Genomic DNA, 21,726 nt, shown 5'->3' with positions numbered 1-21,726 from the left:
ACCCTTACATATAACAATGCATGTCCCTGTCAACTGAGTTATGCTCACATGGACGTACAAGCTTTACTTTAAATTATAAATATTCATATTTTTTTCATAAATACACTTATGTTTTTTTAACAAGCTAAATATACTTCTTATTTACCCTATTAATTTATTTTGTTTTGATAAAGATTAAAATTGCAAAAATAAATAAAAAAAAAAATCGCACATAGCTATACACTAAAGACACTTGTGGTGCTTATAATAAGATATAAGATAACATAATTGAATCGTATCATGTCTTAAGCACATACTTCAGAAAGAAAATTCCTTCTGACTTCTAGATGATGATATTATTATTACTCCCTCGGTTTCAAAATGAGTGTCGCTTTAGACAAAAAAAATTGTTTCAAAATGAATGTCGCATTCAGTTTCCAATGCAATAATAACTTTTTCTTTTCAATTGTACCCTTCAATTAATACTATGTTACACTACTTCCAACGTATTATTCTTTCTTTAATGAAAAACAAACCAATAATTGATTAGGATAATTTGGTAAAATTGCTATGATATTTGACTACTTTATTACATTCCTTAATTTGTGTGCAATTGACTAAAGTGACACTCATTTTTAAAACGGAGGGAGTATATGAGATGAGATGATTTGCAAGCGTTTGATCTTCCTAAGTTTACCAAATTAACCTTGAAGAATCTACCTCAATAGAACTTAGTAAAAAAGGAGTATTAAATTAGCTACAGCAGTAATGTATTCATACTAGGCATATATCGATCTATCAATGATAAGATGAAATTTAGCTGGGATTTCTTAATTGTTTTGTGAATTAATTTTAAGAAGATATCCTTATTTATTAATTTTATTAGGTCTACAGGAACTTAACCTAATAATTTTCCTCTAAAATGCTGCATTAGGTTAGCAGCAATTTAACCTAACAAATTTCATCTAAAATGCAGCAATCCCTAATATTGCTGCATTAGGTTAGCAGCAATTTAACCTAACAAATTTCATCTAAAATGCAGCAATCCCTAATATTTCTCCTCACTGATGAGTTTTTCATTCCTATCTTGTTGTGTCATCGTTTGTATATATCTATTGTTTCTGTAGACATTTTTTTTTTTGACAAGTTGGTGTACACTTATTTAATACGTTTACAAACAGAATACCCTAATTTCCATGCAAATTCGACTACCCTAATTTCCTTGCAAACTCGGCTACCCTAATTTCTATAGAGAGTCTCAATACTTAAAAAATGTTTATTTTATTTAATGTGAATTTTTTTGAAGGAATTTTATTCTATGTGAGTTAATAATGTTATTAAATCGAGTTAATTTCATCCGCCAATGCATATACTAATTTACGGTTACTTAAAATATTGTTATTTTATTCTATTCATCTGCACTCATTAAGATATTTGTCATGTACATGTCCATCGTGAATTTTGTTTGCGGATACCACAGACAAATTTTTGGTCATCCTTAATTATATGTCTAACCCAGGCAATGTGATGGGACAAACCGCAAGTGCACGGTTTATCGAAGTAGTAATAGAGAGATATCGTTCCGACAGAGAGTTGTGAATTCAATTAACTTTAAATAATAATTAGATGAGAGTTTGAGATTAAAGTTTGGATTTTTAATTAAAAGAAAATAACAATAATAAAATAAAAGAGCCTTGGGATTATTGGTTCATCCTAATGACAAGTCCTTCACAAATCAAAACCTTAACTTATAACTTTATGTTAGACCTAATTTCCAAAGACCGGTTTTCCTTTAGCCCCTCACCTTTCCGACCAAGTCCAGTGAGAGTTCTCTTCTAGCAATTAAACCTATTTCGCTGATTTGATTACTAGAAGAAGCTTTTAAGGATGGAAACTACCAATGTCTCAAGAATTGCAAAGACTATTTCGCTGCCTTTGCAATTCTTGTCTAAATTCACTTGTTCCAATATCAAAGCTCCGCGTTCGCCTTATGAATTGATATTTGAGATGATGGATTAACAATTATCAAACCCTCCACTTTCATTTCCACAGTTTGATAATGGTTAATTCATGTTAAAACGGTGAATTTAGATTAGAAACTAGGGTTACATAAAATTAAGGTTATAGCTTGGTTTGATTAGGATTATGTCATTAGACTTATCCAATAATCCCAAGACAAGAGAAGTCTACTCACTAACGTTCATTGTAGGCATAGAAGAGAAGAAGAAGAAGAAGAAGAAGAAGAAGAAGAAGAAGAAGAAGAAGAACATAAAAGTAAATAACAATAAAGTAAAGGTGAACTTTTATTCCAAGAACAAAAGATGAATTGTTGTGATAGCTAGCTACTCTATTTATAGTCTTATGTCAACTTAAAACCTAAGCAACTAATCACTAGAATGTTCCACAAGAAACTAATAGGTAGCTTGTCTTTAAAGCAAAAGCAGCAAAAGGTAAATTGGGGTCGTGTCAAGCTTCTATTGGTTGGCTTCATATTTTTGTATCAAATCTTCATATTTTGGTGAAGGATCTTCAAATTCTTTGCACAATATATTTTTGTATGAGATCTTCATATTTTTGGCATGAATTCTTGCACAAGATATTTTTATATGAGATCTTCATATTTTTGGCATGAATCAGCTCCAATTCTCCTTTCTTTTGCTCCAAGACTCCATCTTTCAAATATTTGTTCCTAAAATAAAATAACTTGCAATTGAAGTAAAATAGTTCTAGAAGGAAATAAAAACATATTGATTCTAAATAAAATAAAATTAAATATTAATTAAGAGACACTAATTAATGACTTATTATTGACTCATCAAACTCCCCCACACTTGAATCTATACTTGTCCTTAAGCAAAAGGCATAGACATAGCAGCATAAACATATGACAATTCAATTAAAAACTTATGTCTCCTCAAAGGCTTTTATTTCAAACGTACACTAATCATAAACTCAAGCATTTCTTGTAATATTTATTCAACCCAACAATCAAGTTTCAAGTGAGTGTGTGTGTGTGTGTAGTTCAACCCTTTTCTTGCTCCTGTATAAGATAGATATTATGAGGAACAAATTCTAATCTTAGCACTAAACCAACCGAGAAAAGTCCTTTCTTCATTTCATATAAGAGAGATGGGAATTAGCTAGATTTATTTGACAATTTAAATGCCTTGGGGGCTGCAGATTGCTTAAGGGATACCATATTCTCATAGGAAGTCAGCGATGGGGTATCCTTTCCTCCTAGATTCAATGATCACCCTAAGTAGTGCTGCAAGATTTATAAGTTAAAAGACACCATCTTCACGTAGGAAGTCAGTGATGGGGTATCCTTTCCTCCATGTGTTAATGATGCCTCCTAATTATGCATTTTGGTTCTTTTCCTCTTTTAGAAGGATTTTTGGAAGCTACTTAGTTATTTAGAGAAACATCACCTTCACGTAGGAAGTCAGTGAGGGGGTATCCTTTCCTCCATGATCCAGTGAAGTCTTCTTTATAAATATATTTGCTTCCGCCCCATTTTGATTTATCTTTTTATTCCCCACACAAACTTATATCTTTTTATGCCCACCGTTCATCATTATAGCTTCCACCGGCTTTTGTTCATGGTGTTGTGCACGTACCTCCTCTTCATCACCACCATGATCACCATTATCTTGTACCTATGGATTAGTACCAACATAAAGCAAATTTTTCCACCACCTCCGGACTAGTTATATCCAGATTAGGTAGAATAATCAAACAATTGGCTCTAATAATTCTCCATTCATATTGGTAATTGCGACTAGGGTCATGGGTTCTAAGGAAGGACAAAGTAGTGAAAGTATATAAGTCTAGATAATAGTTCCCCTCAATCCTTTTGATCCCTTGATTCACACTCACCCCAAACTTTCTATCAATAAAGGTGATTATTCCACCGGCCATTATATCACCTTTATCATCAGGTTTCTTTTTAGCAATTGAAACAAGACAATCAAGCAAATAATAGCAAATTTTAACAAGGTGGTTATAAAGCATAGCCCACAACATAAATAGTTCATCAATCCTCATCATCCCTACCTCTTTCCTACTCCATATGGTGCAATTCAATGTGTTCAACAATCTAACCATAGTATCTATAATACCTAGTGTAATCATAGTATTACTATCAGGGTACCTGCAAGCAGATATAGGTCTAGAGACAAGTGTTTTATACCTATTCGGTATCTTTAAATTCGATGCTATATATGGTTCATGACTGTTGATTTCTTCCTCCCTGCATCATCCTCTGAGCCAGCAATCTTCTTCCCTAAAAAATAAAAAAAAATTCATAGGCACTGGCCGTGCCTAGCCTCTGGTCTTAGGCACAAAATTTATTTTTTTTTTCAACTTTTTTTTTCTTTTTCTTCGCATCATCTTGGACAAGTACCTACACAACAAATTAAAATAACACAAAGCAAACAAAAATAAAGCAATTAAATTCATGAGTTGCCTCCCACGAAGCGCTCGTTTAGAGTCATTAGCTTGACAATTAGAAAGTGGTTCAACTATCCTATACCCAATCTTTCAGAAAGGGACAATGGCATCAAACTAACATTCTCTCCCAAATCACACATGGCTCTTTCTATAATCTCGGATCATATGACACATGGTATGGAAAAACTCCATAGATCCTTAGGTAGCAATTTGTCTTGAATGATTTCAATAAATTTCCTAAATTGCTCATCTAACTTGGACTCAACAAACCCTTGTGGGAAAGGAATTTTTGACTCATATGGTGGTGATACAAGTGGCTTTTCATTCTCTCCTATGGCTTTCTCACTTTGAGGCTCATTACTCCCTATCTCTCCTTCATTGTTCTTAACTTTCACAACGGGGTCCTCTAATTGTTTACCATCCCTAAGAGTAATAGCACTTATAAGGCCTTTGGGGTTTGTTTCAGTTTGACTTGGAAAGACTCCGAAGGGTTGGGAGAGAGAGGCTACTTGTTGGGCTACTTGAGGGATTTGAGTCTCTGGCATTTTGTTGTAAGTACAAAAAGAATCCACTTTTGAGGAAAGCCTATCGAGAGAGTCATTCAAAATTCCAGCTTGGATTTTAAATTCTTGGTTATGCCTAGTGTTATCTAATACAAGATTTTCCAGCAAAAATTCCAAGTCGGATTTTTGAGGGACTCCTTGGTTGTTTGCAAAACCGGGTGGTGTTGTTTGTTGTCCAAAAAGATTTTGAGGGGTTTGAAAAAAAATTTGATTGTTCCTAAACCCTTGATTATTTTGAGCATAGTTTAATTGCTCAGGACTTCTAACAATACTACCTAGTTGGCGATCAACACCAGTATGACCAAGTATTCCACAAAATTCACATGGTGGTGAAACAGGAGTAGGTGTGACAAAACTTACACTTAATTTATCAAATTTTTGAAAAAGTGTGTCCACCTTAGCAGATAGATGATCAATGGTAGAAATTTCATACATACCTGCCTCTTTTTTAGAGGGTGAAGGAGCAACATTAGTGATGTCCCTTTCGTAGGTCCACTGATAGTGGTTTTGTGTCATGTCCTAGATCAAAGCATATGCTCATGTGTATGTTTTATTCATCAAAGCTCCACCTACAGCTGCATCAACAAAAAAAAATTGTGGTACACAAAAGACCGTTATAAAAAGTGTGAATAATAAGCCACTTCTCTAAACCATGATGGGGACAAAGCCTAAGCATTTCTTTGAAATGCTCCCAAGCATCGTAAAGAGATTCCCCATCTTTTTGAGTGAATTGTGTGATTTGATTCCTTAATTGAATAGTTTATAATAGGGAAAGAATCGGGCAAGAAAAGCTTGCCTCATTTGGTGCCATGAAGTGATAGAACCAACTTCCAATGAACGAAACCAAGCACTAACTCTATCCCCTAAGGAAAAAGGAAAGAGACCCAGCCTTATGGCCTGTTGGTTTGCCTTCAAGGTTCCACTAAGTCTTAAAAAAGTTGAAAAATGAAGATTCGGATCCTCAGTGGGTGATCCGAAAAATTGATTTTGCTGCACTAAGTGAATAAGTGCAGATTTTATTTCAAAATGGTTACCAACTGTTGGGTACACAATAACATTGTATGGCTCATCTGAAGATGGGATTGCATACTCTTTGAGAGTGCACTCCTCAGCCATATCGATATTATTTTGTGCTTCTAAGAAGTTACCGGTAAAAAGAAAGAAATAGAAAAGATATATATATATATATATATATATATATATATTTATTTATTTATAGAGAGAGAGAGAAATATATATATATATATTTATTTATTTTGGTCTAACCACTAATAAAAAGTTAATCAAATGACAATAACTCCCTGGCAAATACGCCAAAAACTTGATGGGACAAACCGCAAGTGCACGGTTTATCGAAGTAGTAATAAAGAGATATCGTTCCGACAGAGAGTTACGAATTCAATTAACTTTAAATAATGATTAGATGAGAGTTTGAGATTAAAGTTTGGATTTTTAATTAAAAGAAAATAACAATAATAAAATAAAAGAGCCTTGGGATTATTGGTTCATCCTAATGACAAGTCCTTCACAAATCAAAACCTTAACTTATAACTTTATGTTAGACCTAATTTCCAAAGACCGGTTTCCCTTTAGCCCCTCACCTTTCCGACCAAGTCCAGTGAGAGTTCTCTTCTAGCAATCAAACCTATTTCGCTGATTTGATTACTAGAAGAAGCTTTTAAGGATTGAAACTACCAATGTCTCAAGAATTGCAAAGACTATTTTGCTGCCTTTGCAATTCTTGTCTAAATTCACTTGTTCCAATATCAAAGCTCCGCGTTCGCCTTATGAATTGATATTTGATATGATGGATTAACAATTATCAAACCCTCCACTTTCGTTTCCACAGTTTGATAATGGTTAATTCATGTTAAAACGGTGAATTCAGATTAGAAACTAGAGTTACATAAAATTAAGGTTAAAGCTTGGTTTGATTAGGATTACGTCATTAGACTTATCCAATAATCCCAAGACAAGAGAAGTCTACTCACTAACGTTCATTGTAGACATAGAAGAGAAGAAGAAGAAGAACATAAAAGTAAATAACAATAAAGTAAAGGTGAACTTTTATTCCAAGAACAAAATCCAATAATCCCAAGACAAGAGAAGTCTACTTACTAACGTTCATTGTAGACATAGAAGAGAAGAAGAAGAACAAAAAAGTAAATATCAATAAAGTAAAGGTGAACTTTTATTCCAAGAACAAAAGATGAATTGTTGTGATAGCTAGCTACTCTATTTATAGTCTTATGTCGACTTAAAATAACCTAAGCAACTAATCACTAGAATGTTCCACAAGAAACTAATAGGTAGCTTGTCTTTAAAGCAAAAGCAGCAAAAGGTAAATTGGGGGCGTGTCAAGATTCTATTGGTTGGCTTCATATTTTTGTATCAAATCTTCATATTTTGGTGAAGGATCTTCAAATTCTTTGCACAATATATTTTTGTATGAGATCTTCATATTTTTGGCATGAATTCTTGCACAAGATATTTTTATATGAGATCTTCATATTTTTGGCATGAATCAGCTCCAATTCTCCTTTCTTTTGCTCCAAGACTCCATCTTTCAAATATTTGTTCCTAAAATAAAATAACTTGCAATTGAAGTAAAATAGTTCTAGAAGGAAATAAAAACATATTAATTCTAAATAAAATAAACTTAAATATTAATTAAAAGACGCTAATTAATGACTTATTATTGACTCATCACAATGCTGGGTAAATATACTAGTTGAAGATATATAATATTGTCAACTCAATTTAGTTTTTTTTTTAAATTATACACACATGCATTTCTTTCTCTTCAAACTTCAAGTAATGTGAGTGAAAGAAAGAAAGAAAGAAACGAGTTTCCGTTCTTGTTTTGAGTTTTGAAAAAGTAAGAACTTGATAAGAGTACTTGATAAGAGTTTGTCATTTGATTTGTTGCTCAATCTTATCCTTGTTGTTTACAATCTGGTAATTTTTTAGGATGAATTTATGAATGGTGTGCAAGTTCGTATTTTGGGTTTAAGGCGACCTTATATAATGCATGCCAAATACTATTCCTTCAAAAAAAATACTATTAAAAAACATTTTTAAAAAAAATTATATTCATAATAGTAAACAAACGGAAATTTGAATGGAGAAAATTTTATTTTGACCATCATTGACTGCGAAAGTTTTGTTATGTACACGTACTTTAACGTTTGGTTAAGAATTTTATGATAGGGAAACAATTGATTGTGACCATTTGGTGGAAGAATGTGACGGCGACGGTTAGAGAGGATTGTGATACAATTTGAGAGATGGGTTCCCTTGAAGAAGCACCACAAGCTTGGAAAAGCTAATCAATTTAAAATGGCTCGATCTCGTCCAAAACTTGAGTTTAAATTTGGAATTAGTGTCATTTCTATCCAATTCGACAAAAATGTAATACCTCAATCTCCTTGGTACCCCTGCTATGATTACAGTCGACGATGTTCAAAGGATGAATATGTTATAATATCTTGAAGGAGCTTTGAATGTAAGCATTATTGTGTGGAAAACTTACTTGACTTGATTTTTTGGCTCAAAATATATCATCTCATTTTTTGATATGGATTAGTGAAACTAGTTTTGGGAAGAAAAGTATTGTTCCCGGCTATCCAAGTACTAGGACTATTCAGACGGGCACTCCGTGTCCATCTGTATACTTTTATTTCTACGCTAACGCGTATAAATTAAAAGCAATGTGTTTTATGAAATTTTGTTTTTGATTAAAATTATATGTATAGATGTTTGTGACTTTTAATAGTAACGAACTATTTTATCTTTTACCAATAATATGACAGATATAATAAAAATTCTTATCTTTTTCGATAACACCAATAATATAGCATTCTTAAAAACAAATTTGTTTAAGGGTATATCTGGAATAATGAAAAATCCAACCCAAATAAAATCATGTATCTGTTTATATACTCTTATAGATATTTTGAATAAAAATCAAAATAATTTAAACGGAAATCAAAATCTTCTAAAAACTACAATTCGTAATTTATATGCAATATTGAAATAAATAGTGGGGAGACAAAAACTTTGTGCCCAGATACACCCACTTAGTCTGGATTTTTTTTCCAATTTTACCCCTTCATTTAAACTATTTTAATGTTTTTTTATAATATTATTTAAATTATTAATTTAATAATTAATTAAATTTCATTAAGATATGAACAATTCACGACAATAGGGAGAAATAATCCACAACAATATGAACAATATTTGACACTATAAAAAAAACTTATTTTAATCTTATTTGTCAAAAATATTTTATTCTCATTCTATATAATATTAAGTACAACAAAAACGCGGATAGACTTATTTTCATATTTAATACATTAGTATCCGTCTTTCCACTTGTAATATATAAATGTAATAGAGGTTAGAATTTAAAATCATTTCATATCTCAAATATATATAATATTTATTTTCACATAATATTCTTGATTCTAATAGTTATGTTTAATACATGAAGAATTAGAAAAGAACGATTTCCATTACAATATATATTGGTAGTTTCATTCATGAAGTTGATGATGTTCTAAGTGACTTACATGTATGACTCAAAAACTCATATTTAATACATGAAAATAAAGGATAATCAATTATATATGATTTACCTAATATTGAAAATTGGTTTTTTATTAAACTTATTGGTATATTAATTAGTTTTATTTTAATCCTTTCTTCGTTTAAAATCTTAGCTTTTAAATTTAAAATAGAAATTAAAACTCTCAATTTTAGATTAAATGCAAGATTCAATTCTCGACCAAAACTATCCATGTTTTTTTTTCTTTACAAAGGAGCATCCAAGGTTGAACTCTCTTTTAAACAACACATGATAAATTTTACTTACATTCTTTTTTTTTTTAACCAAAAGGAGGGGAGCAGCAAAGTGCTACGCCTCAAAATATATATATTAAGAAGAGAAAAACAGAAGGAAATACAAAGGAGGGGGACATAAACCTAACCTCCTAGAAATTGATAAACCTAAAATTAGGCATACCAAGTCTATTCTTAACATAATACTCTCTAATAAACATGGGAACCTCTGTCCAAACATTTAAACCATTAGCATTCATTCCCCATGCTGCCAAGCAATCCGCACATTGATTCCCTTCCCTGTATATGTGCGTTACAATGAAATTCATGTTGTCCAGAATCCCTTTGCAATTTCTCCACCTGTTTCTCAAACTACATGGAATAAGAGCCATGGATTTAAAAGCTAAAACTACCAAAGCTGAGTCCGTTTCAATCCACAAATTCCTCCAATTTCTCTGGTCCGCTAGCTCAATTGCTCTAAGAATTCCTGAGAGCTCAGCATGAAATGTCGTTCCACCACCTATATTTTCGGCAAAGGCTAGCTTAAAAACAGCTTCAGAATCTCTAAATATTCCCCCACGTGAAGAAGAATTGGGAGTTGAAGCACCATCAGTATTGCACTTCAACCAGTTTTGATATGGTGGCTGCCAAATTATTTCTTTGATGACTGGTGCCTTTGGAGCATGAATGTTGACATTACATTTCTTTAAAATGATCAAGTCCCTGACTGAGGAGTTTGACGTCTTGAGTGTATTATTTCCTGTTAAAGAGACAGCAACAATGATATTATTGATTCCTATTCTCCAGTTGAAAGGTTTCCCTTGAAACCTAAACTGGTTCCTTGCAAACCAAATGGTATTAAGAATATTTATAATTGCAGATAGAATCGCCACTTTTCATTGTTGGGACCAAGAGCTATCACATAGTGTCCATATGTCCTCCAGGGATTGAAAGTGAAGGCTTCTATCTAGAATTGATGCCAACCAGCACCATAAGTTAAAAGCAAAATTACACTCAAAAAAAAGATGAAATGAAGTTTCTGAGTGCATTGAACACAAAGAGCACATAGATGGAAGATTACATCTCCTTTCCATTAATTTTTCATCAGTGGGAACCTTATCATGCATTAATCTCCAAGCAAGCAGAGATTTGGATGGAGGAATATCTTTGCACCAAATTGTAGAGGCCCAATGCTTCCATGTTGCTGGAGTTTTCTTGAAAGCATACGCATCTTTGAGGGTTAACTGGCCATTTTCTGTATGCTTCCAAATTAATTGATCCTTTAACTCTACAACTGGAATGATTACTTTGAACACAAGTAATCTTAATTGGGGGTATACAGTTAACAGATCAAGAGGAATATTCCAGTGGTTACCTTCAATATAATCACTAACAAGCTGAGGTAAATGATTAGTGATGTTTGTGTCAATATTCAAAACTAATATTATTGGATCTCCACACCAACTATCCTGCCAAAAATTGATTGAGTTCCCATTTCCAATGAGCCAAGTTGAGTGTTCTTTTATCACCAAGAATTCTGCTTTAATGCTGGACCAAATAGAAGAAAAAATATGATACCTTATTGACTTGTTCTTCTTAATTGCTCTACTCTTTAACAGTGTTGCCCAGTCTTCATCTGAGTTTAACATTTCCCAACAAAGCTTGAGATTGAATGCTTCATTCAAACATATCAGAGATCTTATCCCTAATCCACCTTCTTCATAAGGGTTACAAATATTTTTCCATGCTACAGTTACAAGTTACCTTTTTGAAGTGTCTCCACTCCAGATGAAATTTTTGATGCATCTCTCCATATCTTTCAAAAGAGAAATTGGCCAGGAATATATTGCAAAAGTATGAGTCAACATGCTAGTAACAACTGACTTTACAAGTTGAACTCTTCCTGCAATTGACAATAAAGATGCTTTCCAGGCAGATAATTTGGGCTTCACCTTATCTGCTATAGGTTGCAGATAGCAAGCTTTTGGCCTCCCTTTGAATATAGGCACCCCCAAATAATTGAATGGTAATGTTCCAACTGTGAAACCAAGAAGGTTGATGATGTTTTGTATTCTAGTTGGTGAGATTCCACCAGAATAAATTGTTGATTTCCTGCAACTTATCACTTGACCAGCACTATTAGCATACTTAGTAAACAAATCTCTAAGAGCTTGAAGACTTTCAAGATTTCCTTTGCAATATATCATCATATCATCTGCATAAAAACAATGAGATGGCACCTGAATGTTTCTTGAGCTTGTGATCAACTTCACTTTTCCATCTTCCACCAGCTTGTCTATCCCTCTACTAAGTGCTTCTTTTGCCAGGCAAAACAAAAGAGGAGATAAAGGATCTCCCTGCCTAACCCCCCTTGAACAAGAGAAGTATCCCTGCTGAGCTCCATTGATTGAAACTGATAATGTTGCTGAAGCTAAAATTGTCTTTATCCAGTTACAGAATGTATCATTAAAGCCAAAACAACTCAAGACTTTCAACAGAAAATTCCAATCTAAAGTATCAAAGGCTTTGGTAATATCTATTTTCAAAGCAATGTTCCCTGCATATGACTTCTTGTGGAGAAGATTAATAGCTTCTGAGGCTAAACAAATGCAGTCTTTTATATTTCTTCCCTGGATAAAGCCTTTTTGGTTCTTTGAGATAATTGTGGGAAGAATTTGTGCTAACCTGTCAGCAATGATCTTGGAAATGACTTTGAATTTGAAGTTGGCCATTGCAATTGGTCTAAATTACTCTATCGTGTCAGCATTGCTAGATCTTGGAATGAGAATCAAGATGTTGGCATTGTAGTTTGGAAGTAACCATCCAGATGTAAAAAATTATAACACAACATCAATCACCTCTTTTTGAACTATATCCCAATAAGTTTGGAAGAAAAAAGCCCCAAACCCATCTTGCCCAGGAGCGCTTTCTTTGTTCAAGCTAAACACTGCATTTCTGATTTCTTTATGGCTTGGTAACATAGTTAGCATAACATTGATGTTTTCCCCAACAAGTTGAGGAATGACCTCCTCCACTAGCATCTGATCCTGCAAAAAAGGGTTAGTACCAAATAAATTCATAAAATAGTTCACAACATGATTAGATATCTCTTGTGGATCACTAATAATATTCTCTCCATCTCTCAAAGTGTTTATGAGTTTAGTTTTACTTTTAATTTTTGAGATTCTATGAAAAAAAGAAGTATTCCTATCACCCTCTAAGTGCCACGATAATCTAGCTTTTTCTTGCCAATAACACTCATGTCTCTCTAAAGCTGTGTTTAATTCACACTGAGCCGTCTTCTCTTGGTTTAAAAGGTTGTCTGAAGGGTTGGTCAGTTGGATTTGGTTTTGGATTGCATGAAGGTTTTGTTCAGCTTGCTTGACATACTGATGCACATTTCCAAACACATTCACATTCCAGCTTTTCAATCTATCTTTCAACAATTTCAGCTTCTTTGTAAGAATATACATTGGACATCCCACTACCCTGGTTTGCCAACTATCAGAAATGAATTCCTTGCATTTCTCATGCATTGACCACATCTTTAAGAACTTGAAGTTTGATGTAAAAAGTACTTCAGTTGTTTTAAATTCCAACAGAAGGGGATAGTGGTCAGAAGTTAACCTTATTAATGTTGAACAAGATGTTGTGCTACACATATCCAACCAATCCTGATTGCATATAGACCTGTCCAGTCTTCTTTGAGTAAATCTTCTTCCCTCTCTGCAATTTTTCCATGTGAAAGGAGCACCCTTTGTTGGTAAATGTAATAAATCATATGTATCTGTCCATGTTTGAAAATCTTGCATGGGAATTCTAGAAGGAGAATAATTGCCTTGATGTTCATAAGCACCCAATATTGTGTTAAAGCCCCCAATAAAGTTCCAAGGAAGGTTAAACTGACTCAACAAATTACCAAGAGTATTCCACAGTTGCCTTCTTTTCAAGTAACAATTTGATGCATAGATTGCTACCATTGCAAGGTCCTTACCATTATCAGAAATAGAGAATGAAACATGCTGATCATCAATTTGGATTATGTTCGGGTTAAGATAGGTAAGACATAGACACCAGAGGTTAGGTATGTTATTATCTCTTTCATTCATAGCAAATAGTTTGTAATTTTGTCTATTGAACCAATTCCTAAGAAGGTCATCAAATCTCATCCAAGGCTCCGCAATGCGAATTATATCAGGTTTGTTGTTTTGTATAAGTTTTTTGAGTGCCAGTCTTGTAGGTTGATTGGCTAAGCCTCTTATGTTCCAGTATAGTGTCTTCATCTAAAAGGTTTGGGGTGTGCAGCCTTTGATCTGGTAGAATAAAGGTTAGAGGATGTATGTTGTGATTTTTGGTCTTTTTGTTTTGGTTTAGGTTTCTGACGTGTTACAAGTTTGAAGGGAGGGTTGTCTAGGGTTTTTGCTTGAATATCAACTTGTTCCTTCTCTAGAATCTCTAATAATTGGGCTTCAGCCACATCATCTTCAGCAATATTTACCCAAGATTGTTTCAAAAATTCTGCATTTTTCTTGACTCTATCTTCTGTAGTATCTTGCTCTTCCTCCTTTTCTTCCTCTGCTGTGTTCACCTCTCCCATTTGTGTAGCATCCACAAATTCAAAGTCTTGTGATGAGTTCTCCTCCCCATCATTTTCAACATTTTCCACCAATTGGTCCTCTAGAGCACTAAATCTATTATTGTTTACAACTGGTTCCACCTCTTGCAAGATGGGAGATTTACTTTTACTTTGAGCAGATTTTTCCTGTCTTTCTAATTCTGCATCAATCTCTCTTTGCAGCCTCTCATCTGGAGTTTCAGGTGTATCAGCAACATGTGCGCCTTCAGCTTCTTCATTTTGAACCTTCCCCTGTATTCCTCTGCCATTCCTGGTTTGTACATATACTGGTTTAGGTTTATTACCTTTTTTCCTCTTAATTTCTGCATCCTTCCTGGCAACTGTCTCCTGCACCGGGACATCCTTTTCTTCACAGTTTAGTTTTTTGCAAATCTCCACATAATGACCCAATGACTTACAATTCGTGCAATAATCTGGTAAATTCTCGTATTCAACATCCACAAAGAATGCATACCCCTTTCTTTCCACCAACAATTTGTACCTTATTGTTTGTGAAACATCCATGTCCACTAAAACCCTAGGGTAGTGTCCAAAAGTTCTTTCGATTCTCGGCTTGGCTGTTGTTGCATCAGTACAAATAGGAGACCCTAAGCTACCAGCAATCGTGAAAAGAATGTTCTGTACCCAATACTCTTGAGCCAAACCATAGAGTCTAACCCAAACTTGTGCATAAGTATTATGCTGATTTTTAGGGCTAAAATCTTTCGACCAAGCAAAAAGTTTAAGAATACCTGGGCTCAGATTCCATGATGCAATCGATCTCACCCTCTTGACATCCTCTAGTGAAGTGAAGATGAATTCATAATATCCCTTCCCAGTGATGTGATTCCCCACTGTGACAAATTCTTCCAGTGTTGTGAAAGCTTCTTCTTCAAGTCAAAAATTGTCAGTGGTGTTGCGCCTTTGGGCCAGATGATCCTCCCATGGAGATTTAGCTTACATGTATCAGTACCAGCTTCATATTCATGTTCTGGAATCTCGATTGAAAGCATGTCCCCTTTAATTACTGGTTGGGGGAGCTGCGAGTTTGGGATACTACAAACATTCGAAACGGCTTGTGCGAAAGTTTTGTTGATTTTCGTTTGGTTGATGGTTGTTTTGATCGGTGTAGGTGAATCATCCAAACATTTCCAAGGTATCTGAAAAGAACCCATGAGAAATGAAGGTTGATTGGCTTAGGCGGTGGTGTAACGATGGTTTACTTTTAGGTAAAGCAAGAAGATGATGAACAGTGTAAATTCTCCACAGCTTCTCTCTCTAACACTCTCTCTCTTTACTTACATTCTGACTTAGTTTAAAACTATCATAATCTTTTTCATCTAAAAATTGGAGGGATAAGATAAAACCATAAATTTCTATATAACTTTTAAATTTTAAGATATCAGCTCCATGATATGAAAAGAATTAAAATTTAATGTAAACTTTTTTTCAAAAAAAATAATAATTTATATATATTTTTTAGATTGATACAAAAAAATTAATTATATGTCATATTAAATTGAAACAACCAAAAAGATTATATGTCATATAAAAAAAATGAAAGTTATTAAAAGGGATAAATTACACCGGAGGTTCTTTCAGTTATTTAATTCTAACAAATTGGTTCTTTAAGTTTTTTTCGTACCACTTAAAGGACCTTAGTGGTACGAAAAAAACTTAAAAAGATCAATTTGTTACAATTAAATAACTTAAAGGACTTCTAGTGTAATCTAACCTAATTAAAAATATTCGAACTAAACTTTATGTATGTACCAATAGCAACAGGGGATGGATAAGAAAAAAGATGCTAGATTTCTACAATATATTGAACCAAGGATAGAATCTCGATTATGAGAGATCCTCGTATTTTATGTCTGATACGCCACAAATAAGATTATAGAGAAAATTTGTAGAAAATTGTACAAAATTTCAATTGCATAGGTCTCTTGAACCTCTTAATTTTTTTTTTTTATCTCTATATCTTTTTGTGCCCAAAAAGGTGTGATAATAACTTTTTCTTGGAACGGAATTGTTAATTACTTGTTGGTTTTTTTTTCCGGGTCATTTACCATTTAGTGATTTATATGAATCACTAATCATTTTTTCATGGGATTTTTCCATTTTTTATATGGTTCCGTGTTTTAAAAAGGAGAAAACATTTACTAATATTATCATTAATATCAACATTGCTGTCTATTTTCAAAAAAATCGCTATAAAGTAAATATAATACTTTATTAAATCTTACTAAGAATAGAATATCATTGTTAGTCCATGTTCATATTAGATGACATTTTTTTTTTTTGAAGAATATTAGATGACATTTTTTTTAATTTGTGTAAAAATAACTAAAATGACTTGTAATTTGGTGCATTAAAATTGGATGCCTTTTCGTGCATACATACATTTCTAAATTCCACTAACAGAAAAAATTAAAATACAGAAAATATTAAAAAATAATTAAACAGGTACAATGCAAGTTCCACCCATGAATTTGTCAAAAGAAAAAGTTCAACCCATTAAAAAATTCTTAAGCCAGCCTGTGTCAACACAACATACTCTAAATAATTATTTAGAGAAACTTGTGGAACTTCTAAGAACAAAGAAACCATGGAATCCGCAATGGATGAAGCTTGAAGAAGCTTGAAGAAGAAGCAAAGAGAATTTGAGTAAAATGATTCTATTATTTCATGATAATGAAAACAGTTACAATCATTGTTTATATAGAAGCATAAAGTGACACATCATCACTATTACTTCTAACTAACTACATGAAATGTAAATGCAAGCTAAATGTGAAATGTAATTACAAAACTAAAGGAAACTTACGCGCTAAGTAATGTCTACATGCTCTTGTTGTAAGCTTGTATCTTGCATTTCTTCAGTCTCTTTCTCCAATACTCCCCCACAAGCTAGAGGTTGGTATATGTCAATCAACCCTAGCTTGCTAACACAGTCATAAAACTGGCGTGGATTTGAAGCCTTAGTGAAAACATCAGCTGTCTGGTTATGTGAAGAAACTGGTAACAACCTCATGACTCCTGCTTGCAGTTTTTCACGTACTAAATGACAATCAATGTCAAGATGCTTTGTGCGCTCGTGAAACACTGGATTTGCAGAAATGTGCAAAGCACTCTGATTATCACAATAAAGAACAGGTAAGCGTGAAGGTGATTGTTGTAAGTCATGCAATAGGAAACACATCCATTGTAGTTCACGAGTTGCTGAAGCTAAAGCCCTGTATTCAGCTTTTGCAGAGGAACAAGAAATGGTGTTTTGCTTCTTTGATTTCCATGACACCAAAGATTTTCCAATAAAGAAGCAATACCCTGAAATGGACTTTCTAGTGTCTATGCATGCACCCTCCCCAATCAGCATCACTGAAGCCAAGCAGTTGTAAGTCAGATGATTGGGGAAAAAATAAACCACGTCCTGGTGACCTCTTGAGATATCTGAGCACCCTCAAAGCAGCCTGATGGTGAGTGAGTGTGGGAGAAGCCATGAATTGGCTGAGCTGTTGTGTAGCATAGGCAATATCAGGTCTGGTGGTTGTGAGATACAACAATCTACCCACCAACCTTCTGTAGGCAGCAACATCATGATAAGCTGAACCTCCATCAAGGTGTAAACGTGAAGAAGGATCAAGAGGTGTACTAGCAAGTTTGCAGCTTGTAAGCTTGGCATCTGCTAAACGTTCCAGGCAATATTTCCTCTGACACAGTGAAATACCTTTAGAAGAACGTGCAACTTCAATCCCAAGAAAGAATTTAAGCTGGCCAAGATTCTTAATCCTAAAGGTTTGATCTAAAGCCAATTTCAGTTCATCAAAAACTGTGAGAGAAGTACCAGTCAAGATGATATCATCTACATACACAAGAAGTACAGTAAAGGATGAAGCAGTGGATTTGATGAACAATGTGTGATCAGAGGTGGCTTGAGTGAATCCCTGTGCATAGAGAAATGTGGTGAGCTTCTCAAACCACTGTCTACTTGCTTGCTTAAGTCCATAAAGAGATTTGAGCAATCTGCAAACTTGTCCAGGTTTGGGAGAAGTGACTCCTGGAGGTACCTTCATGTATACAGTTTCATGCAATTCACCATGAAGGAAAGCATTGTTCACATCCAATTGGTGAAGATGCCAACCATGTATAGATGCTAGAGCCAAGAGTACTCTAATGGTAGACATCTTTGCAACAGGAGAAAATGTCTCAAAATAATCTAAGCCTTCAGTTTGAGTGTAACCTTGAGCCACAAGCCTAGCTTTAAATCTCTCAATGCTACCATCTGCATGCCTCTTGATTTTGTATACCCATTTATTACCAATTGCAACAGCACCTGAGGGCAAATCTACAAACTCCCATGTGCTATTGGCATTGAGAGCCTCCAGTTCAGTTTGCATGGCAATTAACCACCTGGAGTCTTTACTAGCCTGATGAAAGTTGGAGGGTTCTATGTCATGTGAAATAGAGAGAGCATAGGCTTGATGTTGAGGAGTGAGTTGAGAATAAGAGACATAATTTGTCATAGGATAGACTGAAGACTGACAGACATAATCTTGCAAATGTGTAGGTGTTTTGCTGACTCTCTGTGATTTTCTAAGAGGTGCAGGCTCTACAGCTTCATCAATATGATCAGTCTCTTCATCAGGAATAGTATCTTCTTCTGAAATAACTTCAGAAGCAGTATCTGGAATACTCACTTCTGTGTTATCAGGTAACTTAGCAGACAAGTCATGTTTGCTTCCTATGTATATATGTGTATTTGGGACAGGATTCAAGGAAAGAAAATGGAATGGAAACTCCAAATCAAAAGATTTCACATTTCTGGACACAAAAACTTCAGAGTTGTGAACATCAACCAAAATACAACCTTTCATTCCTGATTTATATCCTAGAAAGGCAAAGTTTCTTGCTCTAGGATCAAACTTATGTCTATTAACAGGTAATGTGGAAGCATAACTCAAGCAACCAAATACCTTAAGTTGACTTAAATTTGGTACTTGACCATATAAGACTTCATATGAAGATCTATTATTCAGAAGTTTAGTAGGTATTCTATTCAAAAGGAACACTGAGTGCAAAACTGGATATGACCAGAACCTTTTAGGTAACTTTGACTGAAACATTAAAGCTCTACTAATGTTTAATATGTGTTGATGTCTTCTCTCTACTCTCCCATTTTGTTGTGGTGCATACACACAACTCCTTTGATGAAGTATACCCTTTTTAGCATAAAAATCTTTCATAAAGAACTCAGGTCCATTGTCACTTCTGACAGTTTTTACTTTCTTTTCAAACTGATTTTCTACCATATAGACAAAACTTCTGATCTTTTATGAGGCCTCTGATTTGTTTTTCATCATTACAACCCAAACATGTCTACTATAATCATCCAAAATGGTTAAGAAATACTTGAAACCATGAATAGATTCAGTAGAAAAAGGGCCCCAAATGTATGCATGCACTAAATCAAACATTGCATGTGCATTATTCTTACTAATGGGAAAAGACAGTTTTCTCTGCCTGGCCATTTGACATATGTCACAGGCTACATGACCACTTACAGAAATGTAGCTATACATTTTATTCATACATTGCATTCTATCATGAGATAGATGCCCAAGTCTAAGGTGCCACAAAATTCCAGGAGGCACTATGCTATCAGACTTCTTATTAGAAACAGAAACACTTCAAACTTTGGCTTGTTTTTGTGTTTTCTTCTCAACCTTCAAGTAACAGAGTCCATCAATCTCTTCAGCCAAACCAATCTTCCTCATAGCCTTCTTTTCCTGTATAACACATTGATTAGTCTCAAAATTCACAATGCAATCTTGTTCTTTGCATAGTTTTGAGACAGATATCAGATTCACAGCAAAATCTGGTAAATACAGCACATCATGTATGTGTAAGGTATCAGATAACCTTACATTTCCTCTATGACAAGCCTCTACAACAGTTTTGTTTGGTAAAGTTACACTAATTGGTGTAATTGTCCTATAATCTATGAACCAATTCAAATTGTGACATGTATGATGTGTTGCACCAGTGTCAACTATCCAACTATTGTCATCAATTTTGCAAACAGCATTATTGATAAAGAGTTTACCTCCAATATTCACATTAGAGCTATTGGTCTTCATCATATTTGTTGAACCTTTAGCTTCAACATTACTCTTTTCAAGAAGAGCAATTAAACTCTGATATTGATCCTTAGTCAGCATCATTCCACCTTCTTCATTTTTCCTAGCAGAAGTGCTTCCCTTAGATTCAATATCCTCACAATCCACAAAGTTAGCATTAGCAAATGAATTTCCTCCTCCTCTGCCCCAATTAGGAGGGTAACCATGCTTCTTATAGCAAGTTTCAATAGTGTGATTGGTTCTATTACAGAAACTGCACACTCTAACACTTCCTCTTCCTCTACCTTGAGAAAATCCATTTCCTCTTCCTCTTCCAAATTGTCTCTAACCATCCATTGCATTAATCAATCCAAAAGCTGTATCATCCAAAGTAGCAACTGGTGATGATATCACATTATACTGCATCTTCCTTTCTTGCTGCAGTACCATTGAAAAGACTTTGTTTATCTGAGGCAAAGGATCCATCAACAGAACTTGTGATGTGACTCCTTGATAATCTTCACTCAATCCCATCAGAAACTTGATGATTCTGTCTTCTGCTCTAAAGGCTTTGTTATTCCTCATAGCTAAACAAGTACAAGCAATTAGACAAGTACATTGAGGCATAGGCCTGTATTGATCCAACTCTTCCCATAATCCTCTCAATTCAGTAAAAAATTCAGTAACTTTCTTACTACCTTGCTTCAGATTTGCAATTTCTTCTTGCAATTGAGCCACTCTAATTCTATCTCCTCTCATGAATCTATCTTTTAAGTCATTCCACATATCAATTGCATTTTCTATGAAGACCACACTTTGTGCAATAGAAGGTGAGATAGAATTGATTATCCAAGTATGTACCAGATTGTTGCATCTTTCCCAACCTGCGTAGTTCAAATCATCCTCTTCTGGTACTGGTATAGATCCATCAACAAACTTGTATTTGTTCTTCATTGCAAGTGCTCTTCGCATTTTCATGGACCACGAGTGATAGTTTTCACCGGTCAATTGAGGTGTAACCGTAACTGTTGTAGAGTTATCTGAAGAATGAACATAATATGGATCAAGACTTTGATCCTGATTGTTATTGTTGTTTCGCACCATAGTGAAGGATACGATCAAAGATTCAGAGGAAAAACTAGGAAAAGTTTAAGAAAGAACG

General features: G+C 34.2%; 1 non-coding gene across 1 annotated transcript; it reads left to right on the top strand.

Moving 5' to 3' along the window:
• The first annotated feature begins 5,638 nt into the window (after positions 1-5,638).
• On the top strand, positions 5,639-5,745 carry LOC146904744 (small nucleolar RNA R71). The gene has a single exon (XR_015020875.1). It is a non-coding gene; the product is annotated as a small nucleolar RNA R71 (small nucleolar RNA).
• Positions 5,746-21,726: the final 15,981 nt, after the last annotated feature.

This window comes from Medicago sativa, chromosome 7 (assembly GCF_051527215.1).
Source record: "Medicago sativa cultivar Bolivia chromosome 7, Bolivia_mono, whole genome shotgun sequence".
Lineage (NCBI taxonomy): Eukaryota > Viridiplantae > Streptophyta > Magnoliopsida > Fabales > Fabaceae > Medicago > Medicago sativa.
Note: the sequence above shows the minus strand (reverse complement) of the source record. Positions and strands in the feature narration are given on the sequence as shown.